Raw genomic sequence first — 21,859 nt, 5'->3', positions numbered from 1 at the left:
TAATGAAGTCATTGAACCTGACACGGTTGTTGGTACCAACATGCTTTATCATTTTTGGATTGAGTCCCCTCTTGAAACTGGCTATCCTCTTGGCATCTGTGTCAACCATGTCGGGAGCATAGCGACACAAGTTGTTGAAGGCATGCAGATATTGTGTCACGGTCTTGGTGCCCTGGTTCAACGCCAGAAACTCTCCCAACTTCATCTCGGTTAGCCCGGGTGGAATATAGACTCCACGGAAGGCCTCCGCGAACTCTCTCCATGAAATCTGAGCATTTGGAGGGAAGGTGGTGCGATGGTGCTTCCACCACATTCCCGCCGGTCCTTGCAATTGAAGTGCAGCATACTCTGTTTTCAGCACCTTAGTCATCCTCAACACATGGAATTTATCTTCCATCGTGTTGATCCATTCCTCATCATCGAGTGGCTCTGTTGCTTCCTTGAATACTGGTGGCCTGGTGTCCATGAAATCTTTGAAGCTGCTATATTGGTTCACTCCCATGCCACCACCTTGATTATTACCACGTTGAACGTTGTTGGCGATGGTGCGTAGAAAATCCTCCATATTCTTCTGGGATTGTTCCGCGTTGCGCTGACTCCCGAGCAGCTATGCGAGGAACATCTCGAGGGTAAACGGGGGAGGAGGTGGCAAATGTGGTTCATGGGGAGGTTCATTGTTGTTGCCGTGGTTTCCACCACCACCACCACCACCGGTCCCCGCACCGTTAGCACCAGTCTCAGCGGCCTCATACGTGGATCGGCGAGTGTTTGTCATCTGCATATTTCAGCAACAAGTAATGATTGAGTGAAGCTGTAATAATTGCAAGTGAAGGAAAAATTATGCCGTACTGAATTTACTGGAGAGAATAAATTCGTACAATAAAACAGAGGCATAACAATCGCATCCCAATTAAAACAACCGCACTTAATCAAACTACTTCAATGGTCAAACATCGCGTCCATACAACTCAATTTGCCAGCATACATACACTGGACTTTTTATGCATTCAGATATCGCATTCGAAAATTCAAGTTCCAACCACATGTCAAGTCTCATACGTTTGAAGCAACATACAATAGGTTACATGCCAACAAAAGAAAGGTCATCGCGACAGGACCTAGATACTAGCGCAAGGCAACTAGCCTACTCCTCGGGGCCATTGCCGGGATCAGAGATGTCGCCCTCGCCCCCAGGTGAAACTACAGGCTCGTCCTCGTTGTCATCGTCGATATCCATGCCAGCGGCATTTGGTGGAGCATATGGGCCAACCCCATTATAGAGCGCATGAAACTCCTCGTGCAGGTTGCCGTTGTATTCCTCTAGCTCATCGACCCTCTGCAACAGAAGGTCCCTCTCGTCCCAGGCTTCATTCCTTTCCTAAACCAACTGTCCAATCATGCGGTCTGCATTGTTGTTGGCTTGAGTCAACATATGCACCCGTTGCATAGCTCTATCGCCTCTCTCAACCGCCTGATCTCACTGTAAGTTCATATCAGCCAACTACTCCTACAAGCTAGCTATAGCACGTGCTTGTCTCTTCTTCTGCTTTCTCCCCTTGAGCTTATCCTCACCATGCAAGCCAGTCAAAGTCCAGTAGGTACTCTCGAGACCTTCATACGCTCTGATGGCGGCGAACATAGCACTCATTGCCTGGTTGTCGCTAGCCTATCCTTTAGCTGGACCTCTGACCAATGCACTTCCCTAAGGCTGAACCCAAATGGCATCACGAGGATCATCCCTAGGAAAGGTGCCAGCTAGAGCTGCTGCAAGCTCACTGGGAAATCTGCTCATAATGTCCCTGATGACACTGAAGGCTGCTCCCTCTGCACCCTCAGCTGGAGTGCGACCCTCAAACTCCAAATGCCAACCATCCCAATCTGGAGCATCACCGAGAGCAGGAACCGTGATCTCCACCACTGCGAGTCCATCCTCTGCTAACTGGCTCTCATTCCAAGAGTACACCGACTCTTGACCCTCTGGGTACCCCACATCATGGAGCACTCTCCAAAGCAAGGTCGGCATGCCAAACTCGCTCAAGAAGGTGTCCATGGTGCGGTGCTCCCTCAGGGCCAATGGACGTTGAGGTGCTCTTCCTCCGGTGGACTTACGGGCGGTCTGCTTCGTGCGGGCCATCTGTAGCAAAAGTTCTTTTATTACTTCGGGGAAACATATTTTAGGTGATACAACTTTTATCAAAAGGAGATAATCAATTTATAAGGGGAGGAATGCATGACATGAATGAAATGCACAAGTAACATGATGTATGTACATGTCGTACGTTCTCACAAACTTAGGAAATAAATAATTTCTAACGATGAATTCGGTGGCATACAACCGATCTCTCAAATACATAGCTAATATGTTCTACACGATAGCGTTGTTATGTACCTGCAGAAGATTCATTTCAGCCCAATTCCCAATGAATGCATAAAAGCAGTAAAATTTTATCTACACGCTCTACACGAATCCCTAGATACGTGTACAACGGTAGTAACTACCCAAACCATCGTCCTATTGATGGCATCGCCTCCATAGACGGAAGACCCATACATGAGATACCTTTGTAAAACATGCGTAGAACATGTAATTACTCCAGCATCATATAAGCATTCACCCTAGATCGGCGGTGTATTCGATCATGCTCTCACAACTCACACTTACCGAGGCGTAGAGGCAATTGATCCATACATTACCACTCAAACAAGTGGCACTCATACAATAGCACACCATATGAGCGACGAAAGAGAAATATGATGCAAGAACCCCAAGTCAGTACTTAATTAAGCCACCTAAAGTCCTTAACTGGACATAAAGGATATGACCACTGGCACACTTTATAGTTTGGAAATCACATTTTTCAAATGCCTTTTTGTTTTAAATACACTTGTGAAAAGTAACACGCTAAACCATGCTCTGATGCCAGCTGTAACAGAACCGACCAATTATACGAAATTAAGTAAGAAAATCATCCGCCAGAGCAGACGATGTAGCAAACTTAAGCTCGTATAACCCGGTAGTCCATGAAATCATGAAGGATTTCAAACCAACTTCCATTCCAGCCAAGATCGTAATAAGTTTAGCGGTCACCATCACATATTACATAAAAGTTCACAATCTCAGATACATTAGAGTTTCAACATAGTTATTACAAAACAAGTTCGAATAAAAGTAGCGGAAGCCATTTGTTCAAACCACACACACACTCACACGGAGTACAAATATAGTGCCAGCAAATGATCACCTCCAACAAAAGCATCAGACGAGACATAAGGAATGACCATGCCCATGGTCCTAAGCATCACCCATCGCAGGATAAAGGCAGTTGATACAGTAGCCGTAATACATCTGCCCATCTGCAACAAGTGGGAATAAAACCCTGAGTACGAGAAGGTACTCAGCTAGACTTACCCGACATAACCAAAAATAAGTGACACCAAGGATTATGAAGGGCTTTATAGTAGGGTAGCTGACTCATTTGCAAAAGAAGCATTTTTAGCATTTCAAGAATCTTTCTAGAAGCATTATTGTCAAGTTAATTGTTATTAACCTGTCGACTAGATTTGCACCTATACTAGAGCAAACATGTGATTAAGCAGATAATGATAACCAATGATCATTAAACAACTTCCATACTGTCATATTCACTATAACTGTCCAAGTGTTCCATAAACATTTACTACGATGAAGTAACTCAAGTCAAGTGCTCACTATCCAGGAGCGATGGTGATTTGAATCGATTCCTAACCAGCTGGTGATTTATTTCTTACACAAACCTCACTCACCCGCTAAAGTGAGATATTGATCACCGAGTCAACTATCTAGGAATCTCGAGTTTGCCAGGAACCACATGTACCCGGGGGCCAATCGACTGCACTTTGGTCTTATCATCTCGCCCCCCGTGTTCTACCACACCTGCTCCGGCACAGTGCGTTGCGGGCAATCTACTCGGCCCAAATAATCTTCCAGCTTCACGGTCGGAAGGTACTTTATCCGGCTAGCTAAATGTAAGGCATGTGTTCAACATGACTCGAGGCCTAACAACGGTCGGTCCTTAATCGACACAGACGGAAGCACTACAGTCCAAAACTCTGCAAGTCTCCGTCCGGTCTCAACTTCATTTAACACTTAGTTATACCATGACTTCCTAGTCATCCAAGCAGATCCAGGTAACCACCTATAGCTCGCAGGTGACAGGAAATCACCCTACTTCTACCGGTCTAAGCCAGCTAAGCATTGACTCGACTGCGGATACCCGAGTAACAAGGATATAGTATAACAAAGGTAGACAAGGTATAATGCAGCAACAGTTGTAAACAACTCCTGAACGTAATGCATCAATTAAAGTAAAGCATTTAATTAAATAATAGCAAACCGGGAGAAAATGCTCCGGGGCTTGCCTCTCTCGAAGGAGCTCGGACGATGATCGGGGCACTCCGGAAGTTCCTCAACGTCCTCCTCGTCGGCTTCGGGCACTTCCTGCGGCTGCACCTCAAACTGCTCCTCGGGCTCCTCGGGTATGACGACTGGGTTCTCAGTTTGTGATCCTGTATGATGCAATGTGCGTAAGTGCTTATGCAATCGGTACATCGGATGAGATGAATACAATGGATAGGTTAAAATGCAAGGTAGTCAACATCATCCAAGAAAATATACTACAAGCACATGTCATCTACTGCATTCTCTTCTACTACTAATATGTCAAGTCAACACATCTTATTAAATGCTTCAAAGATACACTAAAGCTTTACTAATTTCTTAATCCCATAAAAAGCAACACTTAATTAAACCCTAATTAATAATAGGTTTGAATAGCAACCTCTATTTTTCTTGCTTAGAAAAATCTTAGAAAATTACTACAGCATAGTACTACCCTAAGTATTCTACTATCAGATTTTCATGGTATTTGAATGAGTGGACTAGCCTACACAAAAATAACAAGCTATGGCAGGATTATGAACATAAAAATACTTTGAACTGTGAAAAGTGTCAAACAACAGAGTTAGTATTTTTCCTAGGTTCTTCATAGCATACAATGACTGTACAAAAATTATCACATGCATGTTTTATACAAAGTTTGCTCTCTAGCTAAAATAACAAAAATCAGCCATTAAAGGTACTTGAACTACACCTCAAAATTTTTCCACACCACATGTATGAAACATATTTTTTCTAGGAAGTACATTACATAAGAATATTAACAAACTTAGAAATCATATTTTTCTGAAGCCTATAGATTTTTCTACACATTTTTCAAGTTATCAGCAATATACATGATTAATTAAAGTTCTACAGAAAAGTATCTCAAAAATGACATGCAATAATTTTCTCAAGTAGATCTGATGATAAGGAACCTAGACAAATTTATTTCAACAGTTTTGGAGTAAATTTGAGTACCCAAACATTTTCCAAACCATTTCTATTTTCAAATAATAAAGAATAAATTGAAAACCATTTATCCTACGGCTACTGGGCCAGCCCGCCGAAATGAGCCGGCCCATGGCCACTTTTGGCCTGTGCGGCCCGAGCGCAAGGAAGGGGGAGACGGCCCGGCAGGCGTCGGCCCACGGCCTGGCTCGGCCTGGCTTGGCTGAGGCAGAGGCCACGCCGACGCTTGCGACGTCGCGGCGGCGCGGCGCGGCCACGAGGCCGGCGGCCATTGCTAGCTGTGGCAGGGCGAGCTAGCGAGAGCACGAGGTTCGCGAGAAGATGGCGAAGGCAGGAGGGTAGCTAGGCGGGGTTGGAGAAGAGGAGGAAGGTGACTTCCATGGCGGCCAAGCACAGCGGCGCCATGGACGACGATGGCGAGGCTTGAGACGGCTCTACCTGAGCTCAGCAGTCGGCGCAAATGCGAGCACGACTTGAAGGAGAGCAAGGCGGAGCTACGGGCGCGTGATTGCTGGCCAAGGTGGAGGAGCCGCGGCGGATTTCGTCGGCGGGTGCGGTGGCGCGGCGAGGAGGAGAGCGAGTGCGTGCGGTGCTTGCGGAGAGGAGAAACAGCGTGGGAGTGAGCGAGCGAGCGCACCAGCTTCGGCAGGAATAGGCGAGCACGTGGGCGCGGGCGCAGGCCGGCTGCGACGCGCGGCGGCGTCGACGGCGCATGGCCGCCACGCGGCGGGCAAGCTCTGCCGCGGTCGGGCACGCGGCGCGGCGCGTCAGCGGGCAGGCGCGCACGGAGGCAGGCCAGCGCGGCGCTGGGCTAGGCTGGGCTGAGGCAAAGCGCGCGGCGCGGCGAGATGCTGGCTAGGCCGGCTTCGGCCGTGGGCCCGAAGCGAGGCGGCGGCCCGCGAAGGAGAAAAAAGCCCTTTTTCATTTGTATTTTCAAGGAATTTTTAAATGCCAACTTTCAAACATTATTTTGAGCAATAAAATGACATCTTTTGAAAATGTACCAAAAATGAAAGTTGATTAGAATTTAATTCTCAACAACTTTGCTTTTATGATCAAAGCCAAATTCTTTCTAGATTTTGAATTGTAAAATCAAAGTCCATGTTTAACTCAAAACCCTAATTTTTGGGAAATTACTTTGGAAGCAAAATTTTGACTAAATTTGAATACAAACCTTGCTCCAAAAGTTGAACTAAATAACCCTAGATGATTTACAATAGTAGCCAAACATGTTTTACTAACCTAGCAAGCAAAATCAGGGCAAAACAATTCTAACAAAGGTATGCAACATTCAGGTCCCACAACATGTTTCAAATGTTTCGAAGCAGTGTTTCAATTGTTATTTACATGATTAGGCATGTATGATTAGGATGCTTGATGATGCATGATATGTATGATTTGCAGTGCCTAAATGCAGGCATAACATCGGGATGTTACAACTCCTGCTTCAGAAGCTGTGCCGTCGCCTTCTTTGCGCGGTCGGAACCGATGCGCATCGCCGCAATAGCCTCCCACGCTTCCTTAGCCGAGCTCTTCGCCCCCAATGGCTCCCTGCACTCTGCCGGTACAGCAGCGAGGATAGCCTCCAACGCTGACATGTCATCTTCCTCATTATCGGTGCCCTTGTCAGCGGCATTCCAGAGCCGTCGGGCGCTGGGCTTGACCTTCATGGTCACCGACCACTCTCCATAGTTGGTCCGAGTCAGCGTCGGCCAACTGGTGCCGCTGACCTCCCGCACTGTGCGAACAACGACCTCCGGTCGTGGCTGGGTAGCCACCCAACTCCGAACCGCCCGTCATCGCCAGCGGTTAGTCTGGCGACGGTGCTTATACGGCTTCGATACCACTTATTGGCCCACAGGATCACCGGCTCAGGTGAGTGAACCACTCACCAGTCTTGCCGAGCACCCGTTAGTGTTGTCGAGCACCAACTAGCCGTGCCGACCACGAACAGGCGTTGTCTGTCCCCACTCACTATGGCTGAAGCTAGAGGAAGAAGGGAGAACAGAGCATGCACGCACAATACAAGACACCAGCGTTGGCTGAAGCCTTGTCTGTGAGATGATAAATCTGAACTCTTTTTACTGAGTTATCGTGGTAGTCTATTTATACAACTCTATCCATTTAGTCCTAGTACAGCGCACATACTGTAACTAGATAACATACAGGGTTGACTCTGCGCCGGCCTCTGCATGTGGCTATAGCACCTGCAGCGGCTACAGTATCACAGCAGGGGACCTTTCAACACCGCCTTTCTTTACTATGTTCACACAAGAAAAACAGTAATTTATTCTAACAAGGGACCTCTCCAGTTCATACGCTGGACAGTTCCGATGTGTTCAAACGCCCTGAACCCGCATGCAGACAACATTGTTGCAAAGTTCTGGTGCCTATTGCTCTGGTACATGCTCTGAAAAACACCCCGACGACAGTGCCTAGTCTAAGCTCTGGTGAGCACCTCCGGTGACCATAGTCCAGTGACCGCTTCGTGCCTCTTGGATACTCTCTGGATTCACACTCAGGTGCGCACCTTCGGTGCATCATCGAAGATATCTGGTGAGTGCAAGATGATTGGACCCATATGAGATATCACCACTGAAGCGACTCTCTAGTGCCAACCAGAGAGCTCTAGCGAATTTAAAAACACTCCACTGAGCTACTTTATCAAACCTTTTTTTAATGGGTAACTCCAAATTAATTTCCAATGAGACAACCACACCTTTAGCATTGACTTAGCATTTTCAAATCATTCTTCAATGATCTTTTGTCAAGTCTACGCCTTGCATAAATACCAAAGAGAAATCTTGTTTTTTTCAAGTAGGCTTTATAATTTCTAAAGCCTCCTACTAATATTGGTGACATCAGAATGGATTGCCAGATAATGGAAGCAATCAACATTGCAAGTCGGCTGAAGAAGAAGCTGAATAACTAGCTGCATGGGCGGGTCTAAAGCAGACCGTCTTCGTCTGTAAAGAGCGTCTCTAGTTGAAATCAGACTACCTTGTGATGGTATGTACTCTAAAAGAACCATGTAGAAATCATTCTGTAATATGCAAATATGATCAAAGAAAGGAAGCAAAGGAAATCCTCCAGAGTGTTGTTGAGGCAGCTCATAAGTTGTGTCAATTTGATAGGAGAGAGCTTTCTCATGTTTTCGTTGCTAAAGGCATCCCGGCCTGCATGTTGGCAGCTTTAGCCCCTGCGTGTAATTATGTTCTATTAATATAATTAAGAGTAATTAAGTTCTTCCCATTCAAAAAATAACAATGAAAACATTCTTCTATTTTGGTGTAGGAGTAGGTTGCTGATAAATTTGTCTTCATTTGAGATGGTACGATGTTAATAATGCGTGAGAGTGAAGTGTTCTATTCTACTAACTCGTGACCTATGAGATCTCTGCGCCATGAAAGATTAAGTTAATGCTAGGAAATGGGTGTCGTCTGTCCGGACGGACCGCTCCGTGCTCCCACGTTTTTTAAATCCATGAGCTATCGTGTTGATTCATTTTTAAGCATCCGGACGGACTGCTGCGTGTGCCCTGCCCTGCTCGTGCGTTGCTCCCGGCTGCACCGGTTACTCAGTGGGCTCGATCATATTTTATTCTATGGATGCAAGTAAGACAAATATATGCATGTACACGTATGTACCGAGGCCTCATCGGAAGTTCATCGGAAGTTCAGAACGTGAAGACGTGACATGCATGTATAAGAGGACATAATCGACATGCATGGAGAGCTATGCTGACATAATCAACATGCGTGGAGAGCTATGCTGAATGACTAGCTAGAGCAACATATGACCACCGTCTATACTTGCATGCATACACAAAAAATGCCTTTGGTCCAAAAATAGTTATAGACCACAAATATCCATGAGCCTCGTCATCTTGCAAGTCAAATTAGCATGGTCAACATAAGTAGCAACCATTCCGTATGGGCCCTAATATGTTAGAGCCACGTATAAAATATTTGTATGGTCGGCTTAATAATTTATTTTGCTTGATTAACCATAGTCAACATTGTGCAAAAATTTCACCATGCATTATCTTTAACGGTAATGCTACGAAGCGGGCGTCGGTCCGTCCGGACAGACCGCTCCGCGCGCCCTACCTACACCGCTCGCTCTGTGCGCCCCACGCCCTGCCCGCCCGCACCGTTGCTCTCTTCGGCCCACGCGGATTCGCCCCAACCGTCGCGCGCCTCGCCTGCTACGGCCGTCTCGTAGGGCCGCCTCCATCGCGCCAGTTCATCGCGCCATCCGCCCATGTTTCACTAAAAGCTTATGTTGTAAACATATGTGTCAAGTGTTTTAGATGTTTGAGATGTATGTTGCAAGTGTTTCTTATAGATGTTGCAAAAAAGTAGATACAGATGTTAGATATGTTGCGACAATGGCTATACATGTATGTTGCAAGTGTCTATTCAAAATGTTTTATCTACTTCAGACATATGTTACAAGTGTTTTATCTGAATATTGCATATGTTGCAGTGGCTGTATACATATGTTGCAAGCGTATGTTCCAAATATTCATCTGCTTGAGATGTATGTTGCAGAAAGTGCTTTCATGTTGCAAGTGTTTCATGAGTAGGCACAGGCGGTCCCTGCAGGCGAAGGCGGTCCCTATGTGCGCGATACAGATGTTGCAAAAGTAGACCTAGATGTCGCATATGTTGAAATGGCTATACACGTATGTTGCAAACATCTATTCAGAATGTTTCATTTACTTCAGACCTATGTTGCAAGTGCTTTTATCTGGATGTTGCATATGTTGCAGTGGCTATACACATGCAAGCGTATGTTCCAAATATTTCATCTGTATCAGACGTATGTTACAAAAAATGTTTTCATATTGCAAGTGTTTCGTGAGCAAGCGTAGACGCAGGCAGTCCTGTGTGTACATGTGTTTCATTTCTATAAAAGACCCATAGTTGGATATTGCAACGGTAGTTGGGCAACAAAGTAAAATTGTAATCTACATAACGTTTCACAAGAGAGGTCGATGACACCATCTCCTCGTGGAGGTAGGGAAAATGGAACGTGCGATCGTACGAGTGTTTAAGACGTGGAATTAAAAAATAATAATTGACAGGGCATATAAGAAGATATTTTTTTATGGATACGGATAATTAATAGGACAAAAAATAACTTTTGCGGATAGACGGAGGGGCGATGGATCCTATTTGTCCGGATGTCCGGACGGTAGGTGAGGTTCTAGTGACTCCGGATGCATCGCCGTGCAGGACGTGCTGAGCGAGAAGGTGCCCAACTTCGTGATGAACGTCACCGCGTTCGTGGCCAGCTACGCCGTCGCGTTCCTCCTGATGTGGCGGCTCACGCTTGTGGCGCTGCCATCCGTGCTGCTGCTCATCATCCCCGGCTTCCTCTACAGCCGCGTCCAGATCAGCCTGGCGCGCCGGATCAGGGAGCTGTACACCCGCCCGGGCGCCATCGCCGAGCAGGCCGTCTCGTCGGTGCGCACCGTGTACTCGTTCGTCGCGGAGACGTCCACCGCGGCGCGGTTCGCCGCGGCGCTGGACGAGTCGGTGCGGCTCGGGCTCAAGCAGGGGCTCGCCAAGGGCCTTGCCCTCGGCAGCGGTGGCATCCGCATCGCCATCTTGGCCTTCACCGTCTGGTACGGCAGCCGCCTCGTCATGTACCACGGCTACAAGGGCGGCACCGTCTACAACGTCGCGCTCGTCATCGTATTCGGAGGCGGGTACGTCGGCGAAGCTAGCTGTAAATTTTGTTTCGATGATACTTACTAGACGCCGACACCATTGACGATCGAACCACGCATGCAGAGCACTGGGGACGGCGCTGTCAAACATCAAGTACTTGTCAGAGGCGACCTCGGCGGCGGAGAGGATCATGGAGCTGATCAGGCGGATGCCCAAGATAGACTCAGAGAGTGGCGCCGGCGACGTGCTGGACAACGTCACCGGCGAGGTGGAGTTCAGGAACGTGGAGTTCTGCTACCCGTCGCGACCCAAGAGCCCCATCTTCGTCAACTTCAGCCTGCACGTTCCGGCCGGGCGCTCGGTGGCGCTGGTGGGCGACAGTGGGTCAGGGAAGTCGACGGTGGTCGCGCTGCTCGAGCGCTTCTACGACCCGTCGGCGGGGGAAGTAACCTTGGCTGACAGGAACCGGCACTGTTGGAACTGGAAAAGCTACTACCCGACAAGAAACATAAATGGGAAATTGAGACAAAAGGCACTGATGCTTTTATTATTAATTTTCCCTCGGCTGACCTATTGGAAACAGTGGTTAACTGGGGCCCTATGGATGCTAAGGCAGTTGAAGGAAGGATTCGCTTTGAAAAAGGAACTGACAATGAGGTTTATAAACGTGAAATTGAGAAAGTATGGGTGCAGTTCAGAGGACTACCTCAAGAGTTCAAAAAGTTTCCCATTATATGGGCGGTTGGAACTATCTTGGGTGTCCCTCAGGCTGTTGACACTATCTTTACTAAGAACACTGGCAGGGCAAGGATGAAAGTAGCAGTGCTAGACCTAAATCTTATCCCAGATTTTGTGGATGTGGTTATTGGGGACTATGTTTACGAGCTACAGTTTGCACTTGAAGACAACACCCTCAATGGTGAGCCACAGCTCATTGACATGGACTCTACCAAAGAGGGTGACCCTAAGGAGGAGAATCCCAAGGAAGGAGATCCAAAAGAGGAAAATCTCAAAGGGGGAAACTCTAAGGAAAAAATGGATGTGGATGGAAAAATAGGAGATGCTGAGGCATCCGGCAATGGCAATGGTGACCTGCCACCTATGGTTGGCCAGCACAGCAGCCCCAATGGGGCGGCACAGCTGGAGGAAATAGAGGAGTCTACCATCACCCAGAGTGAGCATGTGAAGCCAAGTAAGAAACCAAGAGCTTTACTTTCTCAGTCTGGAGGGGATGCTTGGAAAGCTACTATGTTGCTACCTCAAATCGACTCTGGGAATCTGAACAATAAATTCAACAGTGGGACAGCTTCACCGGTGAGATCCAGCAAGAGGAATGCCTCAACTATGGATCAGGATTCCACAGAGAAGGCAGCTAAGCTTAAAGCGAAGACGAACCTGGAGTCTCAGCTTGATAAAGGTAAAATGCAGCAACCTCCTTCTTTTATTTCACGAGATGATTCCTCTTTAGTTAACTCAACAAGTTCTTTAGGGGTTGTTTTAGGTAGCAATGACCATGATATTTTTAATTCCCTAAAATGTTTAAAAGACATAGAGCACAATAGATTGTTGGAGAATGCTAAGCTAAGGGAGGAAAACTTTGTTTTAGTAGAAGATGCTTCAACTGTTTGTTCTAATGAAGATATCGTAGATCTTGAAGCGTTGAATCTTATTTGTTCGGAAATTGCAGAAGGGCTCGGTGATGGGGGTTGTGATCCTTTGATCTTACAAACCCCTGTATCACAAAAATTGAGAGGGCCACATCGTCAGAAGAAAAATCATAAAAAAAGGTAGTTCAAGATGAAAGGAATTTTCTGGAATTGTAATGGGTTTGCGGATGGTAAAAAATACAGATTTCTGTCAGACTTAACAAAGGAGAAAAGTCTAGATTTCATTGCCTTATCGGAAACTGGTAGAGCTAGTTTTCCACAAAACACTCTAAATACCATTTGTGCTGGTAGAGATTTTATCTGGCACTGTATGGCTCCACGTGGTAGATCCGGTGGCATGCTCCTAGGCGTCGATTTGTTGTCCTTTGACATTGGGGAAATTGAGGAAGGGGGTTTCTTTATTCGTTTTAAATTACGACACAAAGAAGATGATTTTAAGTTTAATCTAATATCAGTCTATGGCCCGGCACAAGCGGATCAAAAATCGAATTTCTTGTCTGAAATGGTACGGGTATGTTCAAAGGAAACCTTACCTATTATTATAGGTGGTGACTTTAATATTATTCGTAGACCAGATGAGAAAAACAATGATAACTACAGCGATAGATGGCCATTTATGTTCAATGCAGTAATTGATACCCTGAATCTTAGAGAAATAGATTTGACAGGAAGGAAGTTCACCTGGGCAAACAATTTGCCAAACCAAACTTTTGAAAAGTTAGACAGGGTTCTAGTATGCACAGATTTTGAGTCAAAATACACTCACACCATGGTCCATACCCTCACTAGAGAAATCTCTGATCATACACCTCTGTTATTCTCTACTAATAATTCGTCCATAACTTATCAGGCTCAATTCAAATTTGAATTAGGCTGGTTGTTAAGAGACGGGTTCTGTGACATGGTTTAGCTATAGGATCACCTATTGAGAGATGGCAAATGAAAATTAGAAGGCTTCGTCAGCATCTTAGAGGATGGGCAAAGCATGTGAGTGGTTTGTATAAGAAAGAAAAAGCAATACTTTTAAACAAATTGGACGAACTAGATAAAAAGGCAGAACATACCTTGCTAAATGACTCTGAACGAGATCTAAAACATGTCTTAAATGAACGGCTCGCTGAGTTACTTAGAGAAGAGGAACTCAAGTGGTACCAAAGGGCTAAAGTGAAACACCTTTTAGAAGGAGACGCCAACACAAAATATTATCACTTGTTAGCCAAGGGTAGGCATAGAAAAACTCGTATTTTCCAGCTTGAGGATGATAATAGTATTATAACTGGTGATGCTCAGCTTAAAGAGCATATTACCAGTTATTACAGAAACCTGTTCGGTCCATCTGAAGATTCTCTAATTTCACTAGATGAATCTCAGACGGAGGACATACCTCAAGTTTCGGATCTGGAAAATGAGTTCTTGACCGAGCCCTTCACTCATGAGGAAGTCAGAGCGGCAATTTTCCAAATGGAACATAATAAAGCGCCTGGACCGGATGGTTTTCCTCCGGAGTTTTATCAAGTTTTCTGGGGTTTAATTAAAGACGATTTGATGGCTCTGTTTTCGGATTTTTATCAGGGAACCTTACCTCTCAATCGTCTTAATTTTGGTAACATAATCTTGCTGCCCAAAAAGAAGGATGCAAGAGTTATTCAACAATACAGGCCTATCTGTTTGTTGAATGTCTCTTTCAAAATCTTCACAAAAGTGGCGACAAATAGATTATCTATGATTGCCCACAAACTAATAAGACCGACTCAGACGGCTTTTTTACCAGGAAGAAATATTATGGAGGGCGCAGTTATATTACATGAAACGCTTCACGAACTTCACACGAAAAAACGAAACGGTGTGATTTTTAAAATAGATTTCGAAAAAGCTTATGATAAAGTAAAATGGAGTTTTCTACAACAAACATTAAGGATGAAGGGATTTTCACAAAAGTGGTGTGAATGGGTGAAGAGTTTTACACAAGGAGGCAATGTAAATATTAAGGTTAATGACCAACTCGGATCTTACTTCCAGACAAAAAAAGGTTTAAGGCAAGGTGACCCTATGTCACCCATACTATTTAACATAGTGGTTGATATGTTGGCCATACTAATTGCAAGAGCAAAGGAAGCAGGGCAGATAGAAGGGGTTATTCCCCATCTAATTCAGGATGGCTTATCCATTCTTCAGTATGCGGATGACACGGTGATCTTCATGAGCCATGATGTTGAAAAAGCAGTTAATATGAAACTACTGCTAAGTACTTTTGAGCAACTATCTGGCCTAAAGATTAATTTCCACAAAAGCGAAGTCTTTTGTTTTGGACAAGCTAAAGATCATGAAGAGTTTTATTCGCAGCTGTTTGGATGTGCCAGTGGTAAATACCCATTTCGTTACCTGGGTTTACCTATGCATTTTAGGAAACTATATAATAAAGACTGGAAGTGTATAGAAGAGAGAATCGAGAAAAGACTTAGTGGGTGGAAAGGGAAACTACTTACAGTCGGTGGTCGTTTGGTACTCATAAACTCGGTGCTATCCAGTTTACCGATGTTCATGATGTCATTTTTCGAACTACCGAAAGGGGTGGTGGAAAAAATTGATTGTTTTAGGTCTCGCTTTTACTGGCAAAATGACCAGCACAAAAGGAAATACAGGTTAGTCAAGTGGAAAGTTATGTGTCAGCCTAAGGACCAGGGAGGTCTAGGGATACAGAATTTAGAGATTCAAAATAAATGTTTGCTCAGTAAGTGGTTGTTTAAGTTATTAAATGAGGATGGGCTGTGGCAAGAATTATTAAGAAATAAGTACATTAAAAATAAGACTCTTGGAAGCTGTGAAAAGAAACCAACGGACTCGTATTTCTGGAAAAGCCTTATGAATATTAAAGATAACTTCATGGAGTTAGGACATTTTAATGTCAAAGATGGGACACAAACCAGATTTTGGGTTGATACTTGGCTGGGCAACAAACCTCTCAAAGATAGATTTCCTGCGTTGTTTAATATTGTAAGAAGAAAACAAGACACTATAGCTACAGTCTTGAGTTCCCCGGTACTAAATATCTCATTTCGGAGACATTTGGTGGGTGCGAACTTAACAAATTGGCATCGAATTATAGCTTCTTTACAACAGATTAACTTACTACAGGAAAGAGATGTGTTTGTATGGAATTTAAATGCCTCTGGGGCTTTTACAGTCAAGTCTATGTATGCTGCATTAATTAACAATGGGGTGAGAGTGTCGCAAGATATTTGGCAAACAAAGCTGCCAATGAAAATAAAAGTTTTCATGTGGTATCTAAAAAGAAGAGTGATTCTAACCAAAGATAACTTGGCTAGGAGAAATTGGAATGGAGACAAAAGTTGTTGTTTCTGCCATTTTTCAGAGACAATTCACCATCTCTTTTTTGATTGCTTTTATGTCAAATTTTTGTGGCGCTCTATACATATACTTTTTGGGATATCACCTCCCACAAATATAGATGATTTGTTCTATCATTGGTCTAAATTGGGAAACAAAAAGTACAATACATTGTTATTAACAGCAGCTTCCGCACTTCTTTGGGCAATCTGGATAACAAGGAATGAGGTGGTTTTTGACAAATGCAAACCAAAATCTCTTTTGCAGGTACTATTCCGAGGAACGCACTGGCTTCGTCATTGGGCAAACTTACAGCGGCATGATGATCTTAAAGATCAAATGATCTCTGTGGCACAACACCTAGAGACGTCGGCCTTACATTTCTTTGGTTTCAATGGTTGGCTTTCACAAAGGCATGTTGGTTTTGTTTAATCTAAAACTTTTTACCTGTTCCGTTAGTTGTGTGTGTGGTTGTAAGTTTTACTTCAGCCGAACTTTGTGCCCAGGTTGGAGTCTGTAATAATTGGTCTGATTCTATCATTGATAGATGAAGCCGGATATTTTATCCTTTATCTAAAAAAAAAGGAACCGGCACTGTTCGCGACGTCCATCAGGGAGAATATCCTGTTGGGCAAGGACGCCACGGACGAGGAGGTCATCGCCGCGGCAAAGGCGGCCAACGCCCACAGTTTCATCTCGCAGTTGCCGCGGGGATACGACACGCACGTAGCATCTTCTCCTTGATTGCACTAGCGCTTTCTCTTTTTTTATTAAAAAAAAGCTACTTTACGAAAAGCCAAAGCATTATAATATTTTTTTCTTTTTTTTGTTTCTACATATACTAAGTTGAGTTTTATTAAGTAAAAATTGTGTAGGGTGATAGCGGACATATCATAAGTTAAGTTAGAAAAGTAGAATGTATTTTTCGTAATCATTATTCATAAATTTTTGTATCCCTTGTGTTAATTTATAATTGATGTCCTAACCTATCAAACTAATGACAAAAAATCTATAATTTATTTTTTAATATAAGTATGATGTCCGTCATGACCCTTAATTTAACTTTAAAATCAACTGGTAGGTGAATAAATGAAAAGTATAAATCTCATTAACAGGTCCAATAACAACAAAGCCTTTCACTTCCAAGTAAGTTGGGGTCGGTTAGAGTTAAAACCCAATATAAGCCTCTAGTCACGGTTCAGGCACGTCAATATCTGCTTTTGAAGCACTCCTATCCAAATACAGATCTATATGTATATCACAACTTTTCAAATCTTTTTTTATAACCTATTAAAATAGTTGGTAGTAATTTGAATTGAAAATTATTATAGAGGTTATCCAAACACAAGTCTTACTTGCAATAGTAATTTAGACTTTATATTTAAACATATAATGTTAATGTGGTTCGCCATGTAGCCAAACATAAATGTCGATAAAGGATAATAAATATCAAAGAAAAATTACAAATAAACAAGAAGAGTAGTTGCATTGAAGGCAATATTATTGCAATCTATGCGTAAATAATGCACACAAAAAGTTAGAATGTTCACAAAGAAGATGACGAGACCTATCTGATGGTATATTGAGCCAAAGTACACACTTATTGAGTAACCTTATCATCTTTAAAGATGGATAACCTTAGCATCTTTCCATTGTGGCAAAAGCACACACTTATTGAGTAGAATGATCACTTCAAAGTTCAAACAATCACATATTGAGTCAAGATGCTTAATTTATTGATGTTTTAATCATTGAAAAAGATAAAGAAGGCATATGCGGGCCCTTGACAACTTATGTATTCAGTTCACGACAACGGGAAGGTAAATGCATATAAATTAAATATGCAATAACTTGTTAAAACACAATATATCATTGAGCAAAAGTTGCAAGAGACAAACTGAACAGACATGTCAATTTACATATGTGTCGATAACTTCAAATATATATATTCTTCTAACTAGGGGATGTCTTGACCATTTTTCAATAGTCGTGTATCGTGCAATGTACACACTTACTATTAAAAAAGTTTTTAATTGGAATAAAGAATGTTGTACAAACAAAAGTTTGTTGAGGCAATTAGCTAGCACCAAACATGCCAAAATTGCTAAAGTAATTAACAAAGTCAATTCTCTATATTCATGCCACACAACAAACTGCAGTTAAAACCTTTTTGTTTCAAGAAACTACATATGATTACAAGTGTTAGATCAACATGAAACAAGTTCATTTTATTTGCATACATTGTCCAAATCCTTAGAACTTAGACCTTTCAATGAAATATAAGTTTATTTTTTACTTGGACACTAATGAAATACATACTAAAAACAGGTGGGTGAGCGTGGTATCCAAATGTCTGGAGGACAGAAGCAAAGGATTGCTATTGCTAGAGCAATCCTAAAGTCACCCAAGATCCTCCTCCTTGATGATGCTACTAGTGCATTAGACACTAATTCAGAGCATGTGGTCCAGGAGGCACTTGACCTGGCCTCCATGGGCCGAACTACTATTATCATTGCACATCGGCTCTCCACCATACGAAAAGCTCATTTGATTGCTGTCATGAAGTCTGGTGAGGTCAAGGAGTTGGGCTCCCATGATGAGCTCATTGCCAATGAGAATGGCCTTTACTCAACTCTTGTCCACCTTCAACAGACCAGAGGTCCAATTGAGACTACCGAGGTTTGTGAGACTAGAAATGCATATGTTATGTTGCAATCAAACAGCCAAAGTAGGGGTTTCTCTGCAGCAAGTAGGTCGATCTCAACAAGGTCAATGGGTGATACAAAAGACAATGGTAACATAGAGAATCCAAAGCTTCCTGTGCCATCCTTCAAGAGGCTACTAATGCTCAATGCACCAGAGTGGAAGCAGGGGTTGTTGGGGAGCTTTAGTGCAATTGTCTCTGGAGGCATACAACTTGCGTTTTGCTACATGGGCAGCATGATTTCGATCTACTTCTCTACAGATCATGAAGAGATCAAGGAGAAAACAAGGACGTACGCACTTATCTCCATCGGCCTTGCAATGCTCACGTTCATGGTTAATATTGGGCAACACTACAATTTTGCATCCATGGGGGAATACCTCGCCAAGAGGGTCAGAGAACAAATGCTCGCTAAATTTCTCGCTTTCTAGATTGGGTGGTTTGACCATGATGACACCTCTAGTAGTTCCATATGCTCACGGCTTACCACTGATGCCAACACTGTAAGTACAAAATAAGGCTAGTAATATTTAGAAGAGAATAATACTTGACCAGACGTAACATTTGTGTTACAGGTGAGGTCGCTTGTGGGTGATCGAATGTCTCTAGTGATCTATACAGTTTCAACTGTTCTAACTGCCTACATCATGGGTCTGTGCTTGGCGTTTAGCAATTTTGATAATTGCAGTGCAGCCATTTAGCATTATCTGCTATTATACTCGCTATGTCTTATTAAAGAGCATGTCTGAGAAATCAACACAAGCACAAGCCGAATGTAGTAAGCTAGCTGCTGAGGCTGTTTCTAATCTTCGAACCATAACTGCTTTCTCATCCCAGAACCGCATCATGCGCCTGTTTGACCAAGCACAAGAAGGTCCATGCAAGGAAAGCATAAGACAGTCCTGGTTTGCAGGTATTGGCCTCGGCACCTCCACAAGCCTTTTGAGATGCACATGGGCACTCACCTTCTGGTATACTGGCATACTCCTGGCTGGGCACCATATTACTGCAAAGGCCTTCTTCCAAACCTTTCTAATTCTAATAAGCACAACATTGGTGATAGCAGATGCAGGTAGTATGACAGCAGATCTTGCTAAGGGTGCTGATGCAGTTGCTTCAGTGTTTGCCGTTCTTGACAGGGAAACGGAAATGGATCCTGACAGCCCTGAGGGATACAAACCAGAAAAGCTCAAAGGCGAAGTGGACATTAGAGGAGTTGATTTTGCATATCCATCAAGACCAGATGTGATCATCTTTAAGAGATTATACTTGAGCATCCAACCAGCTAAGTCAACAGCACTTGTTGGGCAAAGTGGTTCAGGCAAATCAACCATCATTGGGCTTATAGAGAGGTTCTATGATCCATCTAGCGGGGTAGTAGAGATCGATCATAAAGACATCAAAGCAAACAATCTTCGGTCCTTGCGACAGCACATTGGGCTAGTCAGCCAAGAGCCAACACTATTTTCAGGTACCATTAGAGAGAACATTGTGTATGGCACAGAAGTAGCTAGTAAGGAAGAAATTGAGAATGCAGCAAGGTCAGCAAATGCACATGACTTCATTAGCAACCTCAAGGACGGATATGAGACAAAGTGTGGTGAGCAAGGTGTTCAACCTGGAGGACAGAAGCAGCGCATTGCAATCGCTCGTGCAATATTGAAGAACCATGCTATCTTGCTACTTGATGAAGCTACTAGTGCATTGGACAGCCAGTCTGAGAAGGTGGTCCAAGAGGCATTGGATCGACTGTTGGTCGGCAGGACAAGTGTAGTGGTGGCACACAGGCTGAGCACTATTCAAAATTGCGACATGATTATTGTGCTTGAGAAAGGAGCTGTTGTGGAGACAGGCACACATGCATCCCTCATGGCCAAGGGTCCCGCTGGAACATACTTTGGATTAGTTAATTTGCAGCAAGGAGGCAACCAAGTGAACAACGTTGTGGTTTTGCATGAGAACACATCAATTCCAGATTTGCAGCCTTAAATCACCACTTTGGATTAACCAGCAAGGAGGCGGCAAGAGTGCTGGGCAAACAATTAAAATATCATTCAAAAATGAGCTATCTCCCATTGATCAATTAATACATAGTATATAGTAGTGTGTCAACCTTGTAATTTCTTGATGTAGCTGTTGTTGGATATGTATTTGCAGTTGCAGCTTTGTGAAGAGGTCAAGGAACATGACAGAAGATATGCATTAGGTTGTACTTAATCTTATTTTTCTGCTACTTGTTTGATGAAACTATTAACCCTCTTTGGCCAAACAAATTACTAAATATTTTAACGCCATGAACTCCATCAATGTAACAGGTAGCAGAATTGAAAGTTACAGGAAAAACACTACCAAAGCAATAAAAGTGGAGCAGAAGTTATTTCTTTCAAGTGTTACTAGCTTATGATTTGCAGGTGTGTGCGCCTCATGTAACGATCAGCACATTTAGGACGATGAACCATAATTAAGCGTGCTCACATCAAACACACATTGATGCGTGCAACTTCTACGCTCTACCGGCAGTGCTTATTTGCTGAAAATCTTCAAGGAAGAATTAGCAAAGAGGAGACAGTTCATGGAGCATTACCAAACTCCCATCAGCAACTCTACCAACCATCAATCCATTCTATTTGAACCTGAATGTTGGGGGCAGGGCTGGCCTTTGGGCACCCCAGTCGGGTCCCGGACACCGCCCTACTTTCGCGAGTAAAGGCGCACCTAGCATTTCGCTTGGGCGAAATGGCAAAACATACAAGCAGAAGGGAAAGACTTTGTGTCGCGGGGCTGTCTTTCAGCCAAAGCGGGACGACGGCGGATTCAACATCACCCTTTTGACAATGTCGCCCATGATCCATGGTCGGCCTGGTTATTTTGCTTAGGCGAATGGGACGGCGACACCGTCAGGTGGGGATCGGTCCTCTTGCCTTGGCGAAAGGAACGGCTCGGCCCGGAAAAGCTCGGCCGGTGCTGTTGCATCGACTAGGACTATTCACCTAGGTGAATAGTCTTTGGTGATCCATTTAATTGTTTTTACAGGTTTCGCTGGAGGAGTAGCCAGCCATCTTCATGGTGCCGGTAG

General features: G+C 43.9%; 1 pseudogene; it reads left to right on the top strand.

The window, feature by feature from the left end:
* The first annotated feature begins 781 nt into the window (after positions 1-781).
* Positions 782-20,776, top strand: LOC136465266 (putative multidrug resistance protein; annotated as a pseudogene).
* Positions 20,777-21,859: the final 1,083 nt, after the last annotated feature.

Source organism: Miscanthus floridulus, chromosome 7 (genome assembly GCF_019320115.1).
Source record: "Miscanthus floridulus cultivar M001 chromosome 7, ASM1932011v1, whole genome shotgun sequence".
Lineage (NCBI taxonomy): Eukaryota > Viridiplantae > Streptophyta > Magnoliopsida > Poales > Poaceae > Miscanthus > Miscanthus floridulus.
Note: the sequence above shows the minus strand (reverse complement) of the source record. Positions and strands in the feature narration are given on the sequence as shown.